Below are 19149 nucleotides of genomic sequence, written 5' to 3'. Positions count from 1 at the left end.
AAGTGCCACAGAAGGGAGTGGGCTTCAGCCCCTTCGAGCTTCTGTATGGGCACCCTGTACGTGGACCTCTCAACCTGGTGAGAGACGGATGGGAAAGAACTCCCAGAAAGCTTCCCCAGGATGTGGTGAGCTACATGCTGGCCTTCCGGAGCCAAATGGCTAAGTTGTGGAAGCAAGCTTCTGACAACTTGGAAGCCAGCCAAGCAGTGATGAAGGCGTGGTATGACCACAATGCTCACCCGGTGGAGTTGGAGCCTGGCCAGAAGGTGTGGGTGATCGAACCGGGAGAGCTTAGTGCCCTCCAGGATCGCTGGTCAGGACCCTTTGAGGTGTTGGAGAAGAAGGGTAAGGCTACCTACTTGGTGGACCTGAAGACCCCTCGTCAGCCCCTGCGGGTGCTGCATGCCAACCGCCTCAAACCCCACCACGAGAGGCCCGAAGTCATCTTGATGATGGTGACTGACGGAGGAGAGGACGTGGAAAGCGAGCCTCTCCCTGATCTGTTTGCGTCTCAAGAGAAGGATGGGTCGGTGGAGGGAGTGATTCTCTCCCCATCTCTAACTCCTGAACAGCAGGAGGACTGTCGCCAGGTCCTGGGGCAGTACTCCTCGTTGTTCTCCCTTGTCCCGGGTAGGACTCACCTGTGCGTCCATGATGTGGACACAGGAGACAGCCCACCTGTGAAGTCCAAGATCTACCGGATGTCAGACAAGGTGAAGGCCAGCATTCACAGTGAAGTCACTAAGATGCTGGAGCTAGGAGTGATTGAACCTTCTAGCAGCCCCTGGTCTAGTCCGGTGGTGTTAGTACCAAAAGCTGCACCACCGGGTGCCCAACCAGAACTGAGGTTCTGTGTGGACTATCGGGGACTGAATTCAGTGACCAAAACTGATGCTCATCCGATCCCTAGGGCGGATGAATTGATTGACCGGCTGGGAGCTGCCCAATATCTAAGTACCTTTGACCTTACTTCTGGGTACTGGCAGATCTCTTTGACTGATGGAGCAAGGGAAAGGTCAGCCTTCTCCACGCCCAATGGCCACTACCAGTTCTGTGTGATGCCCTTTGGGCTCAAGAACGCACCTGCCACGTTTCAGCGCCTGGTAAACCAGATCCTCACCGGAATGGAGAGTTTCTCTGCTGCTTATCTGGATGACATAGCCGTCTTCAGTAACAGCTGGGAGGATCACTTGCGTCACCTGCAAGCTGTTCTCCAGGCCCTGAGACAAGCTGGATTGACGATCAAGGCCAGCAAGTGCCAGATCGGGCAGGGGTCGGTAGTGTACCTTGGACACTTGGTGGGTAGGGGAGCGGTGCAACCCCTCCAGGCGAAGATCGAGGCCATCATGGCCTGGGAACCCCCCAAGACACAGACTGAGGTCCGAGCATTTTTGGGCCTCACGGGATACTACCGCCGCTTCGTGAAGGGGTACGGTACCATCGTAGCCCCCCTCACGGAGCTCACGTCCAAGAAACAACCTCGACGGGTAGTCTGGACGGAGGCTTGTCAGCAAGCCTTTGAGAGATTGAAGAAAGCCATGTGCGAGGCCCCGGTCTTAAGGGCCCCAGACTTTTCCAAGGAGTTCATTGTCCAGACAGATGCATCAGAACATGGCATTGGGGCAGTGTTATCGCAACTCAACGAAGAGGGTCTGGATCAACCTGTGGTCTTCCTATCCCGGAGACTACTTCCCAGGGAACAGAAGTGGAGTGCAATAGAGCGTGAAGCCTTTGCAGTGGTATGGGCTCTGAAGAAGTTGCGGCCATACCTGTTTGGCTCGCACTTCCTAGTTCAGACCGACCACAGACCCCTTCGTTGGCTGATGCAAATGAAGGGGGAGAATCCCAAGTTGTTGAGGTGGTCTATTTCCCTACAGGGAATGGACTTTCAGGTGGAACATCGGCCTGGAGTGGACCACGCCAATGCAGACGGTCTCTCAAGGTATTTCCGCCTTAGTGATGAGAACTCCCAAGGGGTTGGGTAGCTCTCCCCACTTTCAGCTGGGGGGGACGCGTGTTAGACCTGTCAGCCCTTTGGGTGGTCCCTCCTCATCATTATTTATTTTGTCCCACTTTTGCCTCAAACCCTGGTTGAATTTTTCCTTTTTGGGAACCACCAGACTTTTTAGTGTTGCTGCAGATTCAGGGAGCCATTTTAGCTACCCCTGAAACTTCTGTCTGAGGGCCTGGAGCACAAAATGGTGGCCACCTGTGACATCACCAGCATCCACTGGAACCTGCTAGCACCTTCCAGAACATTCCAGAACCCTGTGACAGTTGGAGGCGGTTTAGAATGTTGGGGAGTTAAGAGAGAGAGTTGGCAGTTGGAGTGGGCAGTTGGCACCTGACTGGTGAAGAGTGAGCAGCACAAACTTGAAGGAGGAAGGAGTGAAGCAGCAGGGGTGGAAACTTGTGCCTGGAGTGGGGTCCATAAACCCACCCTTGATACTAGTCCCTACTGACGGAGCCCAGCCTAGAGCCCTGTGTGGGAAGAAGTCAGAAAAACCATCCTGAGGACCTGGACAGCAGGAACAGGCCTTAGAAACAAGAGAACAGCAAGATCCTGACCTGGAAGCTGGTTTCCCTGACGTCCGACGTCGAGTAGCCTAAGACCTGGAGCCCGAGGTGGAGAAGCGGCGCTGACTGGAAAAGCAGACGTCGTACCCGGAGCCGCCAGAGGTCGAGAGAGGGCGCCGTCAGAGGTCGTGAGGAATACCAGAGGTCGGGGAGGAAGTCACCCGAGCTCGAGTGAGCGGCGTCATCGGAGGAGTGAAGTCTGCCCTCCGGAGTCGTCGGAGACCGAGGTGAAGTGCAACGGAGGTCGGGAGTGAGGATCGCACTCCGGAGTCACCGGAACCTGTGAGGATCGGGCCGGAGGTCGGGAGTGGAGGTCGCACTCCGGAGTCGCCGGAAACCTAAGGAGAGGAGCACCGGAGGTCGGGAGTGGGGATCGCACTCCGGGGCCGCCGGAAGTCGACATCGAGGCAAGGCCGGCCGACGTCATCGAATCCGAGGTCGCCATCGGACCGGAGCCGCCCGAAGTCGACATCGAGTAAAGACTGCCCGACGCCATCGAATCGGAGGTCGAGATCGAACCGAGGCCGCCGACATCGAGACCGGAGCCGCCTGCCGGCGTCGTCAAAGAACTGACATTGTGCCGAGGCCGCCGACATCGAGCTGGAACCGCCTCACGGCGTCGACACGACTCCAGCGGCGTCGGAGCATCAGAAAAAGGGCAGTAAGTGGAGTAGAGGGCGCCTAAGGCCCTGTGGAGACCTGAGAGACTGCTCTAAGGGGCTAGGGAGGTGCTGGAACCAACCTGACTGTGCCAGGGGTGAACTGGGACTAATCTAGAGAAGTTGTGTGGAGGGAGAGAGCCAGGTCTCTGGAATTTCCCCCCTTTATCTACCTCAGTTTAGGCCTCAGCCTTGACCAAGCCAGGGAGTAGACACCCCCAAGCCTTCCACATCCCCACAAGCTGTGCCTGGGCCAAATCAGCCCTTAGGAATTCAAAAGTGATCTGATTCCATGAGTGTCACTGTCAGCTTTTAAGTATTTATTAGGGGCACTGTATTTATTGTATTTAACCTATTTATTGTTCCACTGTATTTATTGGTCCACAGTATTTATTGATGCACAATATTTATTGGTTTACAGTATTTATTGCCTCAGAATATTTAATTGCCTGTATGTATTGCACTTTTATTTATGCCTTCAGTATTTATGATCACCCCTATTTATTGAATTATTAAGCCAGTATTTATTTGACCTGCACTATCTAAAAAGTTTGTATATTGTGATTGTTATTTATTTTCTCCAATCAGCAACTAAGAGAAAAAGAAGATAAAGAAAGATATTTTCATAATTTTTACGGTGTAGAGTCGTTTTTGGAACGGATGCACGCATGGTTATTGTTTGGGTATGTCGTATGCTTAGCACGGTGCCTGTTTCCTGACCACTCGAGCCAAGCTACCACAGTGTGTCCGGACGACCTCCACCACCCTTTCAGAGTGGGAGTGTGGTTTTCCAACACATGGTATTTATTATATATTTGATACATATTTTAATGGATGTAAATATACATATTTTAATGGATGTAAATTTTAGAGCGAATTGATTTTTATCTTCTGCTGTCTGATGTTGAGCGAAATGAACATGGTCTGTTAAGCCTGAAGTATCTTTGTATTATTTGCCCATTGCTATTTGCACCCATATCGGCCCCTTTTGCACATATTATAGCTATTTGATGTAGTTCCTATTGTTTATAGGGATGAATGTTGTGATATATATGTACTTTTATGGATGTTTTTAAATATATCCGAATAAAGATCATTTGAATTGAATTGAATTTATATATTTGTAAAATTGTGTGAAAACAATGAAATATATGTTCAAAAATCTAACTAAATATAAAAAACATATATGTATGTACCCCCAATGTGGTAACCACAGTCAAGCATTTATGCCATGATGAAATAAGTTAAAGTGTATATATATTTCTTCTATGTCCTTGATCATGTGCAAGTTTTAACCAACCACATAGCACTATGTCACTTTAAAAAAGTGAAGCAGGACCAAAAACGTTACCATGTGATCAAGACTCCCAGTGAGTTGAAACGCGTTATGGCGGCATCAAAAATAAACAATTGATAATTGCACCTATTCTGTGGTCCGTGTCCGTGTGCAGCAAGGCTAATTTGAAGAGATTGTGGAAAAAGTGATATACAGGGAAGAGGTGTGGCGCCGCGGCCAGGGCCGCTGACTCCGGAATCTGGGGATCACGGTTCGATCCCCGGCGCCGGCGGCAGATTAGCCCAGCACCATGTGACTCTGGGCAATAGCTTGCTTAATCTTCCCGACGGCCTCCAGCGCCTAGAGACCCTTACGGGTGATTGTTCGCACTTTACAAATGTGGATTATATATATATATATATATATATATATATATATATATATATATATATATATATATATATATATATCACCAACTTGATCAGCAAATGAGGCCGCGCACACAGCAGGTAAGGAACATCCTTTATTGCAATTCAACAGGCAGCTTCCGATCCCGTAGTACCATCCCAGGCCTAACGCGTTTCAGAGTCCTTTTAACTCCTTCATCAGAGGCATTCACTCGCATTCGTTGTATTCCGTGCAAAACTAACCATGTCCTGCGTGCTTTAAATACCTTTTATTGGCCTCCGGTGTGCCATTGGTTTTCAAAGTGTCACCCCTTGCACGCCGGTACTCGTAGTTCAATGCTGCACCTTTTTAAAACCCTCCAGTGGGTCCGAATGCGCTTATACTATTTTCGGGATACTTTGAATCAGCCCACAATTGAGCCCCCGGATCGGACTTTGCCTGCTGTAATCTTCGACCTGCTGTGCCATTCACAAGAAGAAAGTTCCACCTTGTATGCATCCGTAATGAGTCCCGGATGGAGCGATCCCTCTACAGCCTGAAGCCGCCGTATAACATATCACCAACTTGCTCAGCAAATGAGGCCGCGCACACAGCAGGTAAGGAACATCCTTTATTGCAATTCAACAGGCAGCTTCCGATCCCGTAGTACCATCCCAGGCCTAACGCGTTTCAGAGTCCTTTTAACTCCTTCATCAGAGGCAATCACTCGCATTCGTTGTATTCCGTGCAAAACTAACCATGTCCTGCGTGCTTTAAATACCTTTTATTGGCCTCCGGTGTGCCATTGGTTTTCAAAGTGTCACCCCTTGCACGCCGGTACTCGTAGTTCAATGCTGCACCTTTTTAAAACCCTCCAGTGGGTCCGAATGCGCTGATACTATTTTCTGGATACTTTGAATCAGCCCACAATTGAGCCCCCGGATCGGACTTTGCCTGCTGTAATCTTCGACCTGCTGTGCCATTCACAAGAAGAAAGTTCCACCTTGTATGCATCCGTAATGAGTCCCGGATGGAGTGATCCCTCTACGGCCTGAAGCCGCCGTATAACATATCACCAACTTGCTCAGCAAATGAGGCCGCGCACACAGCAGGTAAGGAACATCCTTTATTGCAATTCAACAGGCAGCTTCCGATCCCGTAGTACCATCCCAGGCCTAACGCGTTTCAGAGTCCTTTTAACTCCTTCATCAGAGGCAATCACTCGCATTCGTTGTATTCCGTGCAAAACTAACCATGTCCTGCGTGCTTTAAATACCTTTTATTGGCCTCCGGTGTGCCATTGGTTTTCAAAGTGTCACCCCTTGCACGCCGGTACTCGTAGTTCAATGCTGCACCTTTTTAAAACCCTCCAGTGGGTCCGAATGCGCTGATACTATTTTCGGGATACTTTGAATCAGCCCACAATTGAGCTGAGCAAGTTGGTGATATATATATATATATATATATATATATATATATATATATATATATCCAAAACCAAAGTTGCCCCACGGAGAGAAGCCACCACACACCATCTGTTCGTGTAACTCATTTATTTGCAGCTTGCAAACAGGAATCTTAAAAGGGCACGCAGCAGTCTTTAGCTAAAGGCGTTTCGGGATGTGAATCCCTTCATCAGTGGCAGGTATAGGAAGCAGAAGGAAACCGGAATAACGGCACCTTTATATTAACGGAGTCCTGCCCCAGTGGGCGTGGCTAATTACTCAGCTTTCTGGACACTGTGGTGCTGGACGTTACCTCAAGTGAGTCCGTTCCTTACACCCCAAAGTGAAGCCATTGAAAGTCCAAGTGGCGCTGTGGGCATTCAATTAAAATTGCCTGTCTCTGCTTTGTAGCTGCAATTAACGAACCTCGTGCAGGGCAGCACCATGTCTCCTTCAGCCAACCCCACTCTGGCGCTGGCATGGACCCGCTTTAACGCAGTGGGCTTCTCTCCTCGCAGCTGGGCGCAGCTGCTGTAATATCCAAAACCAAAGTTGCCCCATGGAGAGAAGCCACCACACACCATCTGTTCGTGTAACTCATTTATTTGCAGCTTGCAAACAGGAATCTAAAAAGGGCATGCAGCAGTCTTTAGCCAAAGGCGTTTCGGGATGTGAATCCCTTCGTCAGTGGCAGGCATAGGAAGCAGAAGGAAATGGGAATAACGGCACCTTTATATTAACGGAGTCCTGCCCCAGTGGGTGTGGCTAATTACTCAGCATTCTGGACCCTGTGGTGCTGGATGTTATCTCAAGTGAGTCCGTTCCTTACGCCCCAAAGTTAAGCCATTGAAAGTCCAAGTGGCGCTGTGGGCATTCAATTAAAATTGCCTGTCTCTGCTTTGTAGCTGCAAATAACGAACCTCGTGCAGGGCAGCACCATGTCTCCTTCAGCCAACACCACTCTGGCGCTGGCATGGACCCGCTTTAACGCAGTGGGCTTCTCTCCTCGCAGCTGGGCGCAGCTGCTGTAATATCCAAAACCAAAGTTGCCCCACGGAGAGAACCCACCACACACCATCTGTTCGTGTAACTCATTTATTTGCAGCTTGCAAACAGGAATCTTAAAAGGGCACACAGCAGTCTTTAGCCAAACGCGTTTCGGGATGTGAATCCCTTCGTCAGTGCCAGGCATAGGAAGCAGAAGGAAACGGGAATAACGGCACCTTTATGTTAACGGAGTCCTGCCCCAGTAGGCATGGCTATTTACTCAGCATTCTGGACCCTGTGATGCTGGACGTTACCTCAAGTGAGTCCGTTCCTTACTCCCTAAAGTGAAGCCATTGAAAGTCCAAGTGGCGCTGTGGGCATATAAATATATAATCTACTGCTGTAAGCCAGTAGGTAGTTATAGTTAGGACCAAAGTTTCCATAGGAAAAGCGTTTTTTATTTTGCCAATAACTTTGGTGCCACTTAACGAATCTTCACAACATTTTCACAAAACTTCCCCTTTTTGGTTCAGCTACTATGTTGAAAGTTTCATGGTGATCTGTCAAGTGAGGGCTGAGAAAAAGGGGGGGCAAAACATTTTCCTCATGTTATGTCTACAGAAATGTTTCATTTTTAAACATGACTACAGCCCGAACCGCTGAACAGGATTACACCAAAGTTGCCAGAAAGCTAGATGTTGATCCAGAAAGTGTGTTTTTTGAGATTTGGTGTAAATCCGTTCAACCCCCCCCCGGGACATTGCAGTATGCTGTGGCTTGGCGGGAGCTTTCCACCAGCCACAGAAAACACTCCACTTTCAGCAAGTGAGAGCTCACAAATGCTCTTGCTTGCCGAAAACGGAGCATGTTTCTGTTTCCCTGCCCGCTGTCAAGTGCTTTGAGATCCAGAGAGCTGCATGTTTTGCAGCTCCATGGGTCTCAAATCAATGCTGGCTGCCGCAGGAGGTGGGGAGCCAGCAGTGACCACGGGGCCTAGAGGCTCTTTCTGTGGTCCCCAACGGAGGGGCCAGGCCCTGGGGAGAGGGCCGCATGGACCACCTCACCTTTTTTTTAAATATGTAAATAAAGGCCAGGCACCGGGGACAACCATCCACCAGGGTCTGGCCTCTCCATTGGGGACCATGGAGAGAACATCTAGGCCCAGGGAGGGGGTCCACGCAGCCCCCCCTTCTCTAACATAAAAAACATACATGACAAGTCGCTGGAGGCCCGCCCCCTTTCTGCACCACACCCTTGGTTGCTGAGGGTCCTTTGGGGCCAGGAACCCCTTCTGTTACCTCCAGTAACTCCCAGACAGCAGGATTTCTGGGAGGTCTTTTGAGGCCACACCCCCTTTCACCAATACTCTGTGAACGCACCTCCTGGTGCATTACTGGTTGGGAAATTAAGTTCTCTTTACTTCTGGGGCTCCTAGGGGGCCAACTACCACCCTCCTGTTACCTCCAGTAAGTCCCACATAGCGGGATTGCAGAGAGGTTGTCAGTGGCCATGCCCCCTTTCTCCACCGCCCTGCAAATGTGCCTCCTGCCGCACTACTAGTTAGGGAAGGAAGTCCCCTTGGCTGCTGAGGGTCCTTGGGGGCAGACACCCCCTCCTGTTGCCTCCAGTAAGTCCCATACAGCAGAATTGCTAAGAGGTTTTCGGAGGCCACACCTCTTTTCTCCCCCAATATCCAAACGTGCCTCCTGGTGCACTACTGGTTAGGGGATGAAGTCCTCTTGGATGCTGAGGGACTTTGGGGAAATTCACTGGAAAAAACAAAGGTTACAGAGGCGTTATAGTTAGGAATTAGCATTTAAAAAATCTTGGAAATTCACTGAAAAAAACTAAAGTTATAGGAACATTATAGTTAGGCTCAGGTTTCACTCATACAAAACCAGTGAAATTCAGTAGTTATAGTTAGCTGAGCTTACTATAACTTGTGCCCCCGCAATGCACTGCTTATGACATCACACATTATAGTCAGTGAAAGTGTTTCATAAATGTTTCTGAGACTTACAAATATATAGTAAGCTACCGCATAAGTTGAATTAATATTCTTTCTAAGCTAGCAATGACTGATACTGGTTCTAACATATGTCATCTGAGTGTGTGTGTGACTGTCTGTATCAGTGTGGAAGTGGGTGTCGGAGTGCTGTATGTGTGCGAGTAGCTACTGGCTTCCTATTCCAAGGCCCAGAATGTGCTGCACACCACAGAGAAGTTGTTGATCTGCCACCTACTGCTGTTGCCTTGTTGCAGGGTAGGGTGGCATCTGATCTGCTCTAAGTCACAGAGGAGTGGGTTAAAGCCAGAGGTCTCATGGCTGTTTGACCACTACAAACATAATACGGCAGGCGAACCGCCAGTGTGGGGGTGGTTTGACTGCCACCATTTGTACCGCAGTCCTGTGGACCACCATACTCGTAATGAGGCCCTTAGAGTTTGCGGGCAGGGTAACTTTATCACAAACAAGATGGATATCCCGTCCACCGCATTACAAGTCCACTATATCCTATAGCACTTGTTATATGGCGGACAAGATATCTATCACGTTTGTGACAGAGTAACCAGTCCGCCAAACAATAACTCAGGCTCTCAGTTCCAGCATTTCCCCAGGGCATTTTATTTTTCTAATACTGTTGTGTGATCGGGCGCAATGATCCAGTAACTTCATTTCCTTGAAATCCAACAGGGAGGTTTGGATTTGTTACTTCCTGTATTTCATCACATGGCCAAACTACAAGAGATTTCATTTCCACTACCCCACACATGTTAGTGAATCGACGTCCATTCGCAAATTGCAATGCAATTTATCAAATATGGGTTAGCTCCAATATGTAATTCAATTTGATAGGAGAACCTATAGAATAGTAAAGTTCCAAACAATTCTGAACAGCATAAAACCAAATGCCGAAAAAGATAACTTAATGGTAAATGCAGCAAAATATATGCATTATATACTTGAAACAAAGAAAAATAGTTAGAAAGCTGCATCTGAAAAGTAATCTTTATACAAGAAGTCACTTTAAAATACGTTGTGTAATAGGGTAGCACTAGCAGGTTTTTTAATGGATACAATGTGCTGACTGTTTCATTTGATTGAATGGTTTTCTAAGCAAGAACCCGTTAATCTGATATTGAGTACTAATCTATTGCCTGTCTTCCTCTTTAGTGTGCTTGGCAGTCAGATATGAACTGCCCATACCCTGTAATGCAGACCATATCCGATTTCACATAAATGCAGTTTACAAATGGACAACGTTTAGATTAGATTCACTGGTCTTGCAACTATTTTCTGAGTGGGTGCGTTGCCGTCAATGTAAAATCACTGAAGTCATAGGGATAGTGAAAAATCTAAGTGTCAAACTAAGCGTAGCACATTAGTCATGCACACTCATCAGGAGTGGTAAGGGTGTGGTATATAGCTGGTGATGCATTTTGGAGCACACTTTCACACAAATATTACAAAATCATAGCGTGGTAGCACACTGTAATTTACAGACAGCGCGTTTTCCATTGAAATGGCCGCTGAATTTGAACAGACATGCGTTTTATTGATTAAACTATACAGTACATAAATAATAATGTGTGGAAATCAGGTTTCACAAATATTTTTCATTTGCATATCATCAAGTAAAGTTCCTTAAATAGTTTTGATCGCATTAAAATATTTTTTTCATCGTACTTCAGAACTACATAAAATTTTCTTCATGTGTGCTTTCCTAGCTGCTGATATATTTGGAAAAATGTATGCAGTTTATTTGCAGGTATGTAGATTTTACTGTGTATTAGAAACAAATGACATCCTACACCCTTTCCTTTCACAATGCCTGAACCCCAGTAAGATTGTTCATAGTTTACTTTACAAATTCCTCTAACTTTACAATCAGAGAAAGAAAAGTAAACACCAATCTCAGTGTTAAAAGAATAAGTAGCTTTTTGGCAGAAGGCATAGTCTGACGTTTGACCGCTGTCTTTGAACGCACAGCAAATGTGACAAATTAAAAAGAAAAATTTGAAAGACATCTTTATTTATCGTTCATCTTCTGAAGACCATCATTGTTATTTTGAGGGTACGCAGCAGCCCCTCCCCCACCCTTGTTTCCAGCACCTATGATTAGATTTAAAGACAAAAACGACTGAAATGCAATGATTTAACTACGGTTATCTCCTCACTAGATACTCTTTTCAAAACATGAATATCTAAAATGTTCAGGTTATAATCATGACTCCAGCCTGACCTTCTCCATCTAGCCTCTAATCTATGAAATCACAACGTGCATGTTAAACATACACTGGCAAAGCCATTAGGTTAAGCTATTTTCTAAGTGAAGGTGTTTCTTCACTGAAAAGTTTGTGTGTGGTTCTGCGATAGGGTGAGTGGAGGAGTGGAAGAATGGATGAATGCTTGCAAGAGTGATTTCATGCAAGATTAATGGCTGGGTGCTGCATCTTGTAAAGCAGCAATGATGCGTGACTGCAGAGCAACCCTGCAGGTACTTAATAAGAACAAATAAAAAACCACTGTACATAGATAAATACTGCGCAAACATAAAATAGCTAGTCTGAAGCTGTTGATAGAGGCAGACCTGTACAGCTCAGCAGTCAGGCCTGTAAGCAATCCAAAATCATTCTGTAGAAGAAGAGACACCTTTTCTTTTCATGTGCCATGTTGCCTCTGTGCATGGGGGTGCGGGGGGGGGCACATGTTGTGCCCCCTGTTTGCATGCACCCCTGATTGCGCACAGCATGATCTGCTCACTCCATGCTGTGGAGGGATGGGCATTGGCGGTCCCGCTGCGGTTCAGTTCATAGGCTCACATAGAAGACTTCAAACCGTACTGCTGCTGGACCACGCCTCCCACCTGCCAGACCACGAAATAACTCGCAATCTGGCGGGAGGTAGTCAGCTTTAGCTGTGTTGGACCGCGGCAGTTGCGTGGAGGCCTGCTCCCACATTGCCAAAGTCATAATCAGGCCCTTAGTTTTCAAAAGTCTGTCATTTTCTGTGCAAAACCTCTGATGGAGTTTGTACTCTTTGTTATATGTTTAGAACACTAGATAAGAAAAGGTGTTTCTTTTTCTATAGAATGATGTCTGTGCTGGCTGTGGGGAAACTCGTAATATGTTTGCTGCTGCTGCTGCAGCACTGTCAAGCATATTGCCTCCCCAGACCGCTGGGCCAACACCAGGCAGTCCCATGGAGGTCTGACCACCGAATTCCTAATACAGCAGTCGGACCACTTGTGCAGTGGTCCCAGACCGCCACCACACCTCCACCGCAAGTTTGGCAGTCCTATGGCCCACCAAACTCATAATTAGGCACTAAGTGATGAACAAAAGTTACAAATCCTGATGAAAATTAAGAAATGACTGAGAAAGCTACTAAATACTGAGCTACCTGTGACAATATAGGGCACTAAAAGCCCAAGACAGTGGGATGCGGCGAGGACTAATAAGAGCTTATACAAAATATATAGACAGTGCACAGTACATAGCCAGTTTAATTCCTTTTTACTGTTTAATGTATAAATATTATCTATAAAATATACCAAAGAATTCCTATATACAAATGTTGGCAATACATTTTTGCCTTGCCCATAAAGCATTATTGTGTTATATAGCAATTCAGATTCAGTGATAGACTGCAGGTCACTAGCTGCTTCCTCTAGTACTACCATCACTATAATGGTGAGGTCCCAGTCTGAAAAAAAAATCACCTAGAAATGGTATGTGCTACTGCACCCTTGACATTTTGGTACACAGCTGGACCAAACTCCACGATTAAGCATCTGCGGTACAGCTTCTTTGTAATCCATCAATTCTTAAGACTAGCACAAAGTAGCAGTCTACTGTAATGCGCCATAGTCATTCAGCGTAGGCGGCAGGCCACAGAACAAAATCTAGCAATGGCTTTAAGCACTGTGACTGATTATGATAATGTTGAACTGAAGGATTGCCCCGCATGCTCTTGCCAATGGTTGGGGTGAAAGAATCAGTAGTGCAACTACTGAAGGTGCATTGAACTGGCAGAGAAGATGAGCTAGAACAGTAGACGTATTTCAAAATCTATGAGATGATAGAAAGAAAACTGAATACCAAGCGATGTGTGACAAAATAAGACTCCCAAAAAAGATATACAAGGCCAAATAATATTTGGACAAAATAACTTTACATTTTCTATGGACACTGCACAATGTAAAACCAGGTCCATGCCTTCTTTGTTATTAAAGTATAAGTGGTATTTCAAAAATATACAAAAAATACTGGAAGCAATGCTTGCATTCTTTGCCATCCTAACAAAGACGTTTTGGTAACCAAGTAATTGTGCCAGGCTGAAGAACAAACACCAACTTATAAGAAGCCTGCAGCACTTCCATCAGGTTAGTGCAACAATGATTTTAAGCTGCAAAACAGCACTCAGTAAAACCAGCCCCAAAACTTCACAGAGTGATGACCTCTGGTACTGCATCTTTGTAATCCAACTATAATGTTTGTTTTTTTTAACAATTCTTTTTATTTGCAACTTGTTGGTCATTACGCATACATAGTCACATTTTCGTACATCGCAGCAATCACAGATTCGTATACACACCTTGTACTTAAGATGGCTTAGCACACATTTTGCTGACAGTACAAGGGTCCTTACTGCGTTAGTGGTTCGTCAAGGGAGGGGATCACGGGGGGCTCACTTAAGTGTCCACGGTACTCATTCCATTTTGACCAAACTGCCACCCATTTCTGAGGACACACCCGGGCCACATAGACTGTTTTCTCCTGCAGCATACACCAGTCCATATCTTTTTTCCACTCACTAAGCGATGGGGGTGTGCACACTCCCCACATGCGTGCTATATTACGCTTTGCGATCACCTGCCCGAGCGTAGCCCATAATTTGCCCTTTACTGATAGATCCGTGGGCTCCCAGATGTTCAAGAGGCACCTTTTAACCTCGGGTCGCAAGTCAACCTCCCACACTGTATGCATACATTCATGCACCCGCTTCCAGTATGCCTGTATTACAGGGCATTCCCAAATTATGTGTAGGTACGTCCCCACCTCCCCACACTGTCTCCTACATAGCCCGTCTGTACTCCTTCCCATCAACACTAATCGTGTACCTGAAACGTAGACTCTGTGGAGTATTTTTAGTTGTATCAGTCTGAGCTTTGCCGATATTGCTACATCTTTGGGTGAGGAGAGGGCTTCCCTCCATTCGTCATCTTCAATCTCCAGACCGTCGGCCTCCCATTTCCTTCTAAGTGCCAGCAAGGGGTCTGGGGTGTGTTTTATTAGTTTTTTATATGTGAGGGAGATAGCTTTGTCGGGCAAATGACCGTCAAGCAGCCTGTCTTCAAGGGGAGAGGACTCCGGGAGCATTGTGCCGGGTGGGATGTTGGACTGGAGTGAGTGCCTGATCTGCACATACCTATAGTACTCAGTTTGTGCTAAGTCATAGGTTTGCTGTAGTGACTCAAAAGTCGCCATCCCCGTGGGCCCCCACAGATCCTTTATGCGGGAGATTCCTATCAGATCCCAATTACGGAACCCTTTTGTATGCCCCAGCGCACCCAGTTTTTCAGAGACCCAAAGTGGGGTGGCCAAAGTAAGTTTGTTAGCCCATCCCAGGTTGCGGCTCACACTATGCTAAAGCTCGACCGAGTGTTATGTAGGGCCTGTGAGTGGGTATTTATTAGGTTTAGAGTAGAGCGCAGCCTCAAAATTTCCCCCCGGGAGGAGCCATCTGTCCATACTATAGCCGGGGTCATTCCCGCCACTGTATGTTCCCTGGTTTATGGCTGAGAGATGTGCCGCCCAATAATATTTCCGAATATCTGGAAGTGCTATCCCCCCATCATACCACCCCAGTGTGAGTTTTGTAAGTGATATGCGCGGTGTTCCAGCCCATAGTAGCTCTCTCAGAGTGGCCTCGATATCTGCAAAGTACTTTTGTGGAACTAGATCTGGGTAATTTTGCAAGGCATATAGGAAACGCGGCAGTGCCATCATTTTGAACAGGGCTGCCCGGCCCAGCAGGGACAGTGGGAGCCCCTTCCAAATAGCGGCATCCCTCTTGAATCTCCGTAGTGGTGGCAGGAGATTCTTCTCGTAGCGAGTCGTCACGTCCGAGGAGATAAAGATTCCAAGGTACTTAAACCCCTCTGTGGCCATCTTTATCGGGCAGTCGCGCGGTATTGAGGGGGGGCCCCATGCAGGACATAGAAGAGTGATTTTCCCCAGTTAATACTATAGCCCGAATGCCTCCCGAAACTGGCGAATATGTCCAGTGCGACTCGTAGGGATTTTGTGGGGGAGGCGAGGTATAGAAGAATGTCGTCCGCATAGAGCGAGATCCGGTCCTCCCAGCCATCCGTCCATCTAAGCCCCCAGAGTGAAAGGTCTTGTCGTACCCAGGCCGCAAGAGGCTCCAGGGAGAGGGCAAAGAGCAAGGGCGAGAGGGGACAACCCTGGCGCGTCCCCCTCTCCAGAGTAAAGACTTCTGAGATCTTGTTATTTACTACCACCTGGGCTAGCGGCTCAGTGTAGAGGAGGTGCACCCGCCCGATGAAATTAGGACCGAAGCCCATCCTCTCGAGGACCGCCATCATATAGGGCCACTCGAGAGTGTCGAATGCCATAGCGGCATCTAAGGATACGACCACCGCATCTTCCTGGATCGTATGACTGCGTCCCATTACTCCATGGAGGCGTCGCAAGTTGAGCGCTGTATTACGGTGTGGCATAAAGCCCGACTGATCTGGGTGGATCAGTTTGGTAATGATCGGCTTGATCCTGTTTGCCTGGAGCTTCGCCCGGATTTTGGGTTCAGCGTTCAGTAACGATATAGGCCTATAGGAGGCGCACAGTTCTCTAGGTTTCCCTTCTTTAGGGATGGCCACCAGTGTGGCAATACGCTGGTCCCTTGGAAGCCTCCCCCGTGCCTTACTGTCCTCAAACATATTCTTGAGATGCGTGCCCAGGCAGTCGGGATTGAGCTTGTACAGCTCGATAGGGAGGCCATTGGGTCCTAGAGCTTTCCCAGGTCGGAGGTCCTTGATTGCCTTGGACAGTTCTTCCAAGGTAAGTACACTGTCCAGAGTCTCCCAATCTTTGTCCGACAGAATGGGTAGTTCAATATCTTTAAGAAGCGCAAAGGAAGCCTCCTCCGGCAGCATAGATCCCTTGCTGTATACGTTTTTAAAATGTGATGCAAACTCCCTAACTATCTCCTGTGGCTCAGTAAGGACAGCGCCCCCCTCAGTCTGAAGCTCCGATACCACCCTCTGCGCTTTCTGCTTTTTATCCAACCAGGCTATCAATTTGCCCGCTTTGTCCCCCTGGTCATACATCCGGCCATCCCTATCTCTTGCTATGGTTTTGGCTGCGTCGTGGCAAGTTCCTTATATTCGGCCGCCTTGAGCTGCATCTTGTGCAAAGCTTCTGTATTCCTGTCAATTTGCGCCTCCCCCTCCAGCGCGAGGAGATCCTGTTCGATGTTAAGCATTTGGCTCTCCTTTTCTTTGCGCTGGCCGGCTATTATTGAGAGGGCTTCACCCCTCAAAACTGTCTTAAATGCTTCCCAAAGGACAGCAGGGGAGTCCACCGTCCCCACGTTCTCCTTGAAGTATTGGTCAATCGAGCGGCCAATCTTCTTTTTGGTCTCAGGATTACGGAAGTGCCAGGGGTTGATGGGCACCACACAGCCTGCTTTCTGTTCTCCCATAGTCAGGTGCGCCCATATGGGGGAGTGGTCACTTATACCCCGCGCCAAATGGTGGATCTCTCGAACAGTAGTGTCGCGCTGCATCGGTGTGAGGATATAGTCTATCCTAGAGAAGGTGTGGTGCGGCCCCTTGAAAAATGTGTATTGCTGTAGGTGAGGGTGGCGCACACACCAAAGGTCAACCAGTCCGAACGCCTCCAGGAGGTTGGACAGCCACATTTGCCCAGTAGTCATGTCTCGGGGTGGATGTCTGTCAAGTCTTCCCGACACTACTGCATTGAAGTCCCCGCCAAGTACAAGCTGACCCTCAGGGAGAGAAAGGAGGAGTTTACCAAGATCATGATATGACTGAGTTTGGAGACCTGGTGGGATATAGACCGTCACTAAGTTACCAACTATAATGTTGAATGACACATAGCTGCGACCTATTGGTGTGCACCCTTGCACTTCAGCAATGGTTACAGGTTGCAAAACAGAACACCACTTAACAATGTTTTGTGGTACGGCATCTCTGAATATCTAGTTATGTTGCTAGAAATAAAAGATGCAAATCCGGGTCCAGAAAATAGTTCTAGGAATTGTTATGTTATGATATGTACAAGTTGTCATTGAAAACAGATGAGGCAGTAAAAGAAACTGTAGCTAAAATCAAATCCAGTTCTAAAAAAAAAAAATGTTTTTATCAAAACTAAAATAGATGGAGGAAACAAGTATAGATTTAATAATGAACCTCCCAAGTGTTACAGGTGTGGTAGTTTAGAACATTTAGCGTTTGCGAAATCCTGTCCTGCTAGGAAAGCTAGATGTAGTGCATGTGGAATTTATGGTCACTACACAAAGTCCTGCAGGAGAAAAACAAATGCTGTTAAATGTATCCAAGAGGAACATGGTTCAGATAGTGATTTAAGCAGCAATGATGATCCAGTTTCTGAATGTTCTGGGGCTGTTAAAAAGAAATTAATGTTGAACATTAGAGATGGATGCCTTATAATTGAAAACAAACCTGAATGTTGGCTTCACATAGGTCGTGTGCGTGTTAAAGTGTATGCTGATTCTGGCTCACCCTATTCAATTGTGAATGAGGAGGTGTGGCAGAAACAGTTTACTAGCAAGGTGGGTTCAAAATTATTTGCTTCTGACATAGATCCTGAGGGATATGGGGGAGAAAAGATTGACATACTTGGTTATCGTTGGTTTAAATTTGAATTAAAAAATCGCCACGCCTATGAAAAATTGTATATTTCAAAAAAGGGTCCATCTGTTCTCGGATGGAAAGATCAAAAGAACTTACACATAGTCTTAGATCCAAACTCTGACGAGCAAGTTTTAGTAATGGATGATGGCACCAAAATGGGTGAAAAACTGTTAAAAACATTTCCGTATGTTTTCAAAAAAAATATAGGCAAACTTAAGGGGTTTGAACATAAAGTCATCCTAAAAGAAAACGCAATTCCTAAGATACACAAAGTCAGGAATGTTCCCATTTCCTTAAGAGACGATGTAGCTAAGGAACTAGATAGACTAATTTCGGCTGACATTATTGAACCCGTAGAAAGTTCCGAATGGGTTTCTCCTTTAGTCGTTGTTAAACGCAGCAACGGAAAATTGAGATTATGTGTGGATTTACGCCATCTAAATGAGAACATAGTCATTGATCAATTTCCCTTGCCCAGAATAAATGAAATGTTAGCCTTATTAGATGGTGCAAAAGTGTTCTCAACTGTTGATCTATCTGCTGCGTACCATCAGATTCCACTTCACAAAGATAGCAAAAAGCTTACCAAGTTCGTCACTCCGCAAGGGTGTTTCCAATTTAAAAAGATGCCTTTCGGTTTAGCGTCCGCTGCTGCTGTTTTTCAGCGCTTAATGCACCACTTATTTTCTAATATTAAAAACACCAAATTTTTTCAGGACGACATCTTAATTTTTGGAAAAGATAAAGCTGACCATGATAAAACTTTGCAAGAAGTTTTGTCTATTTTGGACGCTAAAGGTTTGACCATAGAATACTCCAAATGCACGTTTGCAAGTGATAATGTTTCCTATTTAGGTCACATAATAGACAACAAGGGAATTAGACCCAAACCAAAC

General features: G+C 46.8%; 1 protein-coding gene across 10 annotated transcripts in view; it reads right to left on the bottom strand.

Moving 5' to 3' along the window:
• FOXP1 (forkhead box P1) overlaps positions 1 to 19149 on the bottom strand; it is a 1129017-nt gene that overhangs the window by 1082413 nt on the left and 27455 nt on the right. The gene's annotated exons all lie outside the window — the stretch shown is intronic.

Source organism: Triturus cristatus, chromosome 9 (assembly GCF_964204655.1).
Source record: "Triturus cristatus chromosome 9, aTriCri1.1, whole genome shotgun sequence".
NCBI classification, from domain to species: Eukaryota; Metazoa; Chordata; class Amphibia; order Caudata; family Salamandridae; genus Triturus; species Triturus cristatus.
Note: the sequence above shows the minus strand (reverse complement) of the source record. Positions and strands in the feature narration are given on the sequence as shown.